Source organism: Diabrotica undecimpunctata, unplaced genomic scaffold (genome assembly GCF_040954645.1).
Source record: "Diabrotica undecimpunctata isolate CICGRU unplaced genomic scaffold, icDiaUnde3 ctg00000573.1, whole genome shotgun sequence".
NCBI classification, from domain to species: Eukaryota; Metazoa; Arthropoda; class Insecta; order Coleoptera; family Chrysomelidae; genus Diabrotica; species Diabrotica undecimpunctata.
Window position 1 is genome coordinate 490,001 of NW_027311888.1, and position 7,975 is coordinate 497,975.

Consider the following 7,975-nt stretch of genomic DNA (forward strand, 5'->3'; position numbering starts at 1 on the left):
TCCGGTCAGCTCGCAGAGATAAGAACACGGCCGTGGCAAGAAGGCCCTGCCTTTCGTAAGAGGCGACTAATGGGTAGGAGTCGAGAGGTGAAGAGTGTATGTGTGTGTGTGTGTGTGTGTGCGTATGTGCGTGTGTGTGCGTGTGTGAGTGTGTGTGTGTATTTGTGTGTGTGAGTGTGTGCGTGTCCAGTAGGATCGCAGAGATAAGAACACGGCCGTGGCAAGAAGGCCCTGCCTGTCGTAAGAGGCGACTAATAGGTAAGAGTCGAGTGGTGAAGAGTGTATATGTGTGTGTGTGCGTGTGTGCGTGTGTGTGCGTGTGTGAGTGTGTGTGTATGTTTGTGTGTCCGTTTGGCTTGCAGAGATAAGAATACGGCCAAGGCAAGAAGACCCTGCCTTTTGTAAGGGGCGACTAATAGGTAGGAGACGAGAGGTGAAGAGTGTATGTGTGTATGCGTGTGTGTGTGTGTGCGTGTGTGAGTATGTGTGTGTGTCCGTTTGGCTTGCAGAGATAAGAATACGGCCGAGGCAAGAACTGCCTCTTGTAAGGGGCGACTAATAGGTAGGAATCGAGAGGTGAAGAGTGTATGTGTGTGTGCGTGTGTGCGTGTGTGTGTGTGAGTGTATGTGTATGTGCCTGTGTGCGTGCGTGTGTGTGTGTCCGTGAGTGTGTGTGTGTATGTGTGTCCCTTCGGCTCGCAGAGAAAAGAAAACAGTGGTGGCAAGATTGCCATGCCTGTCGTAAGAGGTGACTAATGGGTAGGAGTCGAGAGATGAAGAGTGTATGTGTGTGTGCGTGTGTGTGTGTTTGTGCGTATGTGAGTGTGTGTGTATGGGTGTGTGTGTCCGTTCGGCTTGCAGACATAAGAATACGGCCGTGACAAGAAGGCCATGCTTGTTGTAATTAGCGGCTAATGGGTAGGAGTCGAGAGGTGAAGAGTGTTTGTGTGTGTGTGTGCGTGTGTGTTTGCGTGTGTGAGTGTGTGTGTGTATGTGTGTGTGTCCGTTAGGCTTGCAGAGATAAGAATACGGCCAAGGCAAGAAGGCCCTGCCTCTTGTAAGGGGCGACTAATAGGTAGGAATCGAGAGGTGAAGAGTGTATGTGTGTGTGCGTGTGTGCGTGTGTGTGTATGTTAGTGTATGTGTGTGTGCGTGTGTGGGTGCGTGTGTGTGTGTTTGTGAGTGTGTGTGTGTATGTGTGTCCCTTCGGCTCGCAGAGAAAAGAAAGCAGCGGTGGCAAGAATGCCATGCCTGTCGTAAGGGGCGACTAATAGGTAGGAATCGAGAGGTGAAGAGTGTATGTGTGTGTGCGTGTGTGCGTGTGTGTGTATGTTAGTGTATGTGTGTGTGCGTGTGTGGGTGCGTGTGTGTGTGTTTGTGAGTGTGTGTGTGTATGTGTGTCCCTTCGGCTCGCAGAGAAAAGAAAGCAGCGGTGGCAAGAATGCCATGCCTGTCGTAAGAGGTGACTAATGGGTAGGAGTCGAGAGGTGAAGAGTGTATTTGTGTGTGTGTGTGCGTGTGTGCGTGCGTGTGTGTGTGCGTGTGTGTATCCGTTCGGCTTGCAGAGATAAGAATACGGCCGGGGCAAGAAGGCCCTGCCTCTCGTAAGAGGCGACCAAAAGGGAGGAGTCGAGAGGTGAATAGTGTATGTATGTGTGTGTGACTGTGTGTGTGTCCGCTCGGCTCGCAGAGATAAAAATACGGCCGTGGCAAGAAGGCCCTGAATGTCGTAACGGGCGACTAATGGGTAGGAGTCGAGAGGTGAAGCGTGTATGTGTGTGTGTGTGTGTGTGCGAGTGTGTGTGTGTGTGTGTCCGTTCGGCTCGCAGAGGTAAGAATACGTCCGTGGCAAGAAGGCCCTGTCTGTCGTAAGAGGAGAATAATGGGTAGGAGTCCAGAGGTGAAAAGTGTATGTGTGTGTGTGTGTGTGCGTGCGTGTGTATGTTTGTGTGTCCGTTTGGCATGCAGAGATAAGAATACGGCCGAGGCAAAAAGGCCCTGCCGCTTGTAAGGAGCGACTAATAAGTAGGAGTCGAGAGGTGAAGAGTGTATGTGTGTGCGTGTGTGTGTGTGCGTGTGTGAGTTTGTGTGTGTGTTAGTTCGGCCTGCAGAGATAAGAACACGACGGAGGCAAGAAGGCCCTGCCTATCGTAAAAGGCGACTAATAGGTAGGAGTCGAGAGGTGAAGAGTGTATGTGTGTGTGTGTGCGTGTGTGCGTGTGTGTGTGCGTTTGTGAGTGTGTGTGTGTGTTCGTGTGAGCGTGCGTGTGTGCGTGTGCGTCTGTGTGGATGTTTGTGAGTGTGTGTGTGTGCGTGCGTGCGTGTGTGTGTGAGTGTGTGTATCCCTACGGCTCGCAGAGATAAGAATACGGCCGTGGTAAGAAGGCCATGCCTGCTGTAAGGAGCGACTAATGGGTAGGAGTCGCGAGTTGAAGAGTGTACCTGTGTGTGAGTGTTTGTGTGTGCGTGTGTGAGTGTATGTGTGTGTGTGTCCGTTCGGCTTGCAGAGATAAGAATACAGCCGTAGCAAGAAGGCCCTGCCTGTCGTAAGAGGCGACTAATGGGTAGGAGTCGAGAGGTGGAGAGTGTAGGTATGTGCATGTGTGCGTGTGTGCGCGTGTGTGTGTGCGTGTGTGTATGTGTGTGTGTCCCTTCGGCTTACAGAGATAAGAATTCGGTCGTGGCAAGAAGGCCATGCCTGTCGTAAGAGGCGACTAATGGGTAGGAATCGAGAGGTGAAGAGTGTATGTGTTCGTGTGTGTGTGTGTGAGTATGTGTGTGTGTATGTGTATGTGTGTGTGTGTCCCTTCGGCTTACAGAGATAAGAATTCGGTCGTGGCAAGAAGGCCATGCCTGCTGTAAGGAGCGACTAATGGGTAGGAGTCGATAGGTGAAGAGTGAACGTGTGTGTAAGTGTGTGTGCATGTATGTGTGTATGTTCGGCTTGCAGAGATAAGAATACAGCGAGGCAAGAAGGCCCTGCCTGTCGTAAGGGGCGAGTAATAGGTAGGAGTCGTAAGGTGAAGAGTGTAGGTGTGTGTGTGTCCGTGTGTGTGAGTGTGTGTGTGTGTGTCCGTTCGGCTCGCAGAGATAAGAATACGGCGGTGGCAAGAAGGCCCTGCCTGTCGTAAGGGGCGAGTAATAGGTAAGAGTCGAGAGGTGAATAGTGTAGGTGTGTGTGTGTGTGTGAGTGTGTATGTGTGTCTGTATGCAAGAAGGCCATGCCTGTCGTAAGAGGCAACTAATGGGTAGGAGTCGAGAGGTAAAGAGTGTATGTGTGCTTGTGTGTGTGTGTGTTCGTGTGTGCGTGTGTGTGTGTGTAAGCATTTGTGTGTGTATATGTGTATGTGTGTGTGTTGGTCCTTTCTGCTCGCAGAGATAAGAATACGGCCGTGGCAAGAAGGCCATGCCTGCTGTAAGGAGCGACTAATGGGTAGGAGTCGAGAGGTAAAGAGTGTACGTGTGTGTGTGCGTGTGTTCGTGTGTGATTGTGTTTGTGTGTGCGTGTGTGTGTGTGTGTGTTCGTGTGAACGTGTGTGTGTGTGCGAGTGTATGTATGTGTGTCCGTTCGGCTCGCAGAGATAAGAACATGGCCGTAGCAAGAAGGCCCTGCCTGTCGTAAAGGGCGACTAATGGGTAGGAGTCGAGAGGTAAAGAGTGTATGTGTGTGTGCGTGTGTGCGTGTGTGTGTGCGTGTGTGAGCGTGTGTGTATGTATGTGTGTCCGTTCGGCTTGCAGAGATAAGAATACGACCGAGGCAAGAAGGCCCAGCCTGTCTTAAGAGGTGACTAATGGATAGGAGTCGAGAGGTGGAGAGTGTGTGCGTGTGCGTGTGCGTGTGCGCGTGTGCATGTGTGTGTGCGTGTGAGCGTGCGTGTGTGTGTGAGTGTATGTGTATGTCCGTTCGGCTCTCAGAGATAAGAACATGGCCGTGGCAAGAAGGCCCTGCCTGTCGTAAAGGGCGACTAATGGGAAGGAGTCGAGAGGTGAAGAGTGTATGTGTGTGTGTACGTGTGTGAGTATGTGTGTGTGTCCGTTCGGCTTGCAGAGATAAGAATACGATTGTGGCAAGAAGTCCCTGAATGTCGTAAGAGGCGACTAATGGGTAGGAGTCGAGAGGTTAAGAGTGTATGTGTGTGTGTGTGTGTGAGTGTGTGTGTGTTCGTTCGGCTTGCAGAGATAAGAACACGGCCGAGGCAAGAAGACCCTGCTTCTCGTGAGAGACGACTAATAGGTAGGAGTCGAGAGGTGAAGAATGTATGTGTGTGTGCGTATGTGCGTGTTTGTGTGTGTGAGTGTATGTGTGTGTGCGTGTGTGCGTGCGTGTGTGCGTGTGTGTGTGAGTGTGTGTGTATGTGTGTGTCCGTTCGGCTTGCAGAGATAAGAACACGGCCGTGGCAAGAAGTCCCTGCCTGTCGTAAGAGGAGAATAATGGGTAGGAGTCGAGAGGTGAAGAGTGTGTGCGTGTGCGTGTGCGTGTGTGTGTGTGTGCGTGTGTGTGTGTCCGTTTGGCTTGCAGAGATAAGAACACGGCCGTGGCAAGAAGTCCCTGCCTGGCGTAAGAGGCGACTAATGAATAGGAGTCGAGAGGTGAAGAGCGTATGTGTCTTTGTGTGTGTGCGTGTGTTTTTGCGTGTGTGAGTATGTGTGTGTATTTGTGTGTGTGTGTCAGTTTGGCTTGCAGAGATAAGAACACGGCCGAGGCAAGAAGACCCTGCCTGTCGTGAGAGACGACTAATAGGTAGGAGTCGAGAGGTGAAGAATGTATGTGTGTGTGCGTATGTGCGTGTTTGTGTGTGTGAGTGTATGTGTGTGTGCGTGTGTGCGTGCGTGTGTGCGTGTGTGTGTGAGTGTGTGTGTATGTGTGTCCGTTCGGCTTGCAGAGATAAGAACACGGCCGTGGCAAGAAGTCCCTGCCTGTCGTAAGAGGAGAATAATGGGTAGGAGTCGAGAGGTGAAGAGTGTGTGCGTGTGAGTGTGCGTATTCGTGTGTGTGTGTGCGTGTGTGTGTGTCCGTTCGGCTTGCAGATATAAGAACACGGCCGTGGCAAGAAGTCCCTGCCTGTCGTAAGAGGAGAATAATGGGTAGGAGTCGAGAGGTGAAGAGTGTATGTGTGTGTGTGCGTGTGTGCGTACATGTGTGAGTGTATGTGTGTGTGTGTGAGTGTGTGTGTGTCCGTTCGGCTTGCAGAGATAAGAACACGGCCGTGGCAAGAAGTCCCTGCCTGTCGTAAGAGGCGACTAATGGATAGGAGTCGAGAGGTGGAGAGTGTGTGCGTGTGCGTGTACGTGTGCGTGTGTGCGTGTGTGCCTGTGTGCGTGTGTTTGTCTGTGCGTGTGTGTGTGTGTCCGTTCGACTCGCAGAGATAAGAATACGTCCGTGGCAAGAAGGCCCTGCCTGTCTTAAAAGGCGACTAATGGATAGGAATCGAGAGGTGGAGAGTGTGTGCGTGTGTGCGTGTTTTTGTGTGTGCGTGTGTGTGTGTGTCCGTTCGGCTTGCAGAGATAAGAATGCGTTCGTGGCAAGAAGGCCCTGCCTGTCTTAAGAGGCGACTAATGGATGGGAGTCAAGAGGTGAAGAGGGTATGTGAGTGTGTGCGTGTGTGGGTGTGTGTGTGTTTGTGCGTGTGTAAGTGTGTGTGTGTATGTATGTGTGTGTCCATTCGGCTCGCAGAGATTAGAATACGGCCAAGGCAAGATGGCCATGCCTGTCGTAAGAGGCGACTAATGGGTAGGAGTCGAGAGGTGAAGAGTGTATTTGTGTGTGTGTGTGTGTGTGCGTGTGTGTGCGTGTGTGCGTGCGTGTGTGTGTGAGTGTGTGTGTGTCCGTTCGGCTTGCAGAGATAAGAATACGTCCGAGGCAAGAAGGCCCTGCCTCTTGTAAGGGGCGACTAATAGGTATGAGTCGAGAGGTGAATAATGTATGTGTATGTGTGTGTGCGTGTGTGGGTGTGTGTGTGTTTGTACGTGTGTAAATGTGTGTGTGTGTGTATGTATGTGTGTGTCCATTCGGTTCGCAGAGATTAGAATACTGCCGAGGCAAAAAGGCTATGCCTGTCGTAAGAGGCGACTAATGGGTAGGAGTCGAGAGGTGAAAAGTGTATTTGTGTGTGTGCGTGTGTGTGCATGTGTGCGTGCTTGTGTGTGTGAGTGTGTGTGTGTCCGTTCGGCTTGCAGAGATAAGAATACGGCCGAGGCAAGAAGGCCCAGCCTGTCTTAAGAGGTGACTAATGGATAGGAGTCGAGAGGTTGAGAGTGTGTGCGTGTGCGTGTGCGTGTGCGTGTGTGCGTGTGTGTGTGTGCGGGTGAGCGTGCGTGTGTGTTTGAGTGTGTGTGTATGTCCGTTCGGCTCGCAGAGATAAGAACATGGCCGTAGCAAGAAGGCCCTGCCTGTCGTAAAGGGCGACTAATGGGTAGGAGTCGAGAGGTAAAGAGTGTATGTGTGTGTGCGTGTGTGCGTGTGTGTGTGCGTGTGTGAGCGTGTGTGTATGTATGTGTGTCCGTTCGGCTTGCAGAGATAAGAATACGACCGAGGCAAGAAGGCCCAGCCTGTCTTAAGAGGTGACTAATGGATAGGAGTCGAGAGGTGGAGAGTGTGTGCGTGTGCGTGTGCGTGTGCGTGTGTGCATGTGTGTGTGCGTGTGAGCGTGCGTGTGTGTGTGAGTGTATGTGTATGTCCGTTCAGCTCTCAGAGATAAGAACATGGCCGTGGCAAGAAGGCCCTGCCTGTCGTAAAGGGCGACTAATGGGTAGGAGTCGAGAGGTGAAGAGTGTATGTGTGTGTGTACGTGTGTGCGTGTGTGTGTGCGTGTGTGAGTATGTGTGTGTGTCCGTTCGGCTTGCAGAGATAAGAATACGATTGTGGCAAGAAGTCCCTGAATGTCGTAAGAGGCGACTAATGGGTAGGAGTCGAGAGGTTAAGAGTGTATGTGTGTGTGTGTGTGTGTGAGTGTGTGTGTGTTCGTTCGGCTTGCAGAGATAAGAACACGGCCGAGGCAAGAAGACCCTGCTTGTCGTGAGAGACGACTAATAGGTAGGAGTCGAGAGGTGAAGAATGTATGTGTGTGTGCGTATGTGCGTGTTTGTGTGTGTGAGTGTATGTGTGTGTGCGTGTGTGCGTGCGTGTGTGCGTGTGTGTGTGAGTGTGTGTGTATGTGTGTGTCCGTTCGGCTTGCAGAGATAAGAACACGGCCGTGGCAAGAAGTCCCTGCCTGTCGTAAGAGGAGAATAATGGGTAGGAGTCGAGAGGTGAAGAGTGTGTGCGTGTGCGTGTGCGTGTGTGTGTGTGTGTGCGTGTGTGTGTGTCCGTTTGGCTTGCAGAGATAAGAACACGGCCGTGGCAAGAAGTCCCTGCCTGGCGTAAGAGGCGACTAATGAATAGGAGTCGAGAGGTGAAGAGCGTATGTGTCTTTGTGTGTGTGCGTGTGTTTTTGCGTGTGTGAGTATGTGTGTGTATTTGTGTGTGTGTGTCAGTTTGGCTTGCAGAGATAAGAACACGGCCGTGGCAAGAAGTCCCTGCCTGTCGTAAGAGGAGAATAATGGGTAGCAGTCGAGAGGTGAAGAGTGTGTGCGTGTGAGTGTGCGTATTCGTGTGTGTGTGCGTGTGTGTGTGTCCGTTCGGCTTGCAGATATAAGAACACGGCCGTGGCAAGAAGTCCCTGCCTGTCGTAAGAGGAGAATAATGGGTAGGAGTCGAGAGGTGAAGAGTGTATGTGTGTGTGTGCGTGTGTGCGTACATGTGTGAGTGTATGTGTGTGTGTGTGTGTGAGTGTGTGTGTGTCTGTTCGGCTTGCAGAGATAAGAACACGGCCGTGGCAAGAAGTCCCTGCCTGTCGTAAGAGGCGACTAATGGATAGGAGTCGAGAGGTGGAGAGTGTGTGCGTGTGCGTGTACGTGTGCGTGTGTGCGTGTGTGCCTGTGTGCGTGTGTTTGTCTGTGCGTGTGTGTGTGTCCGTTCGACTCGCAGAGATAAGAA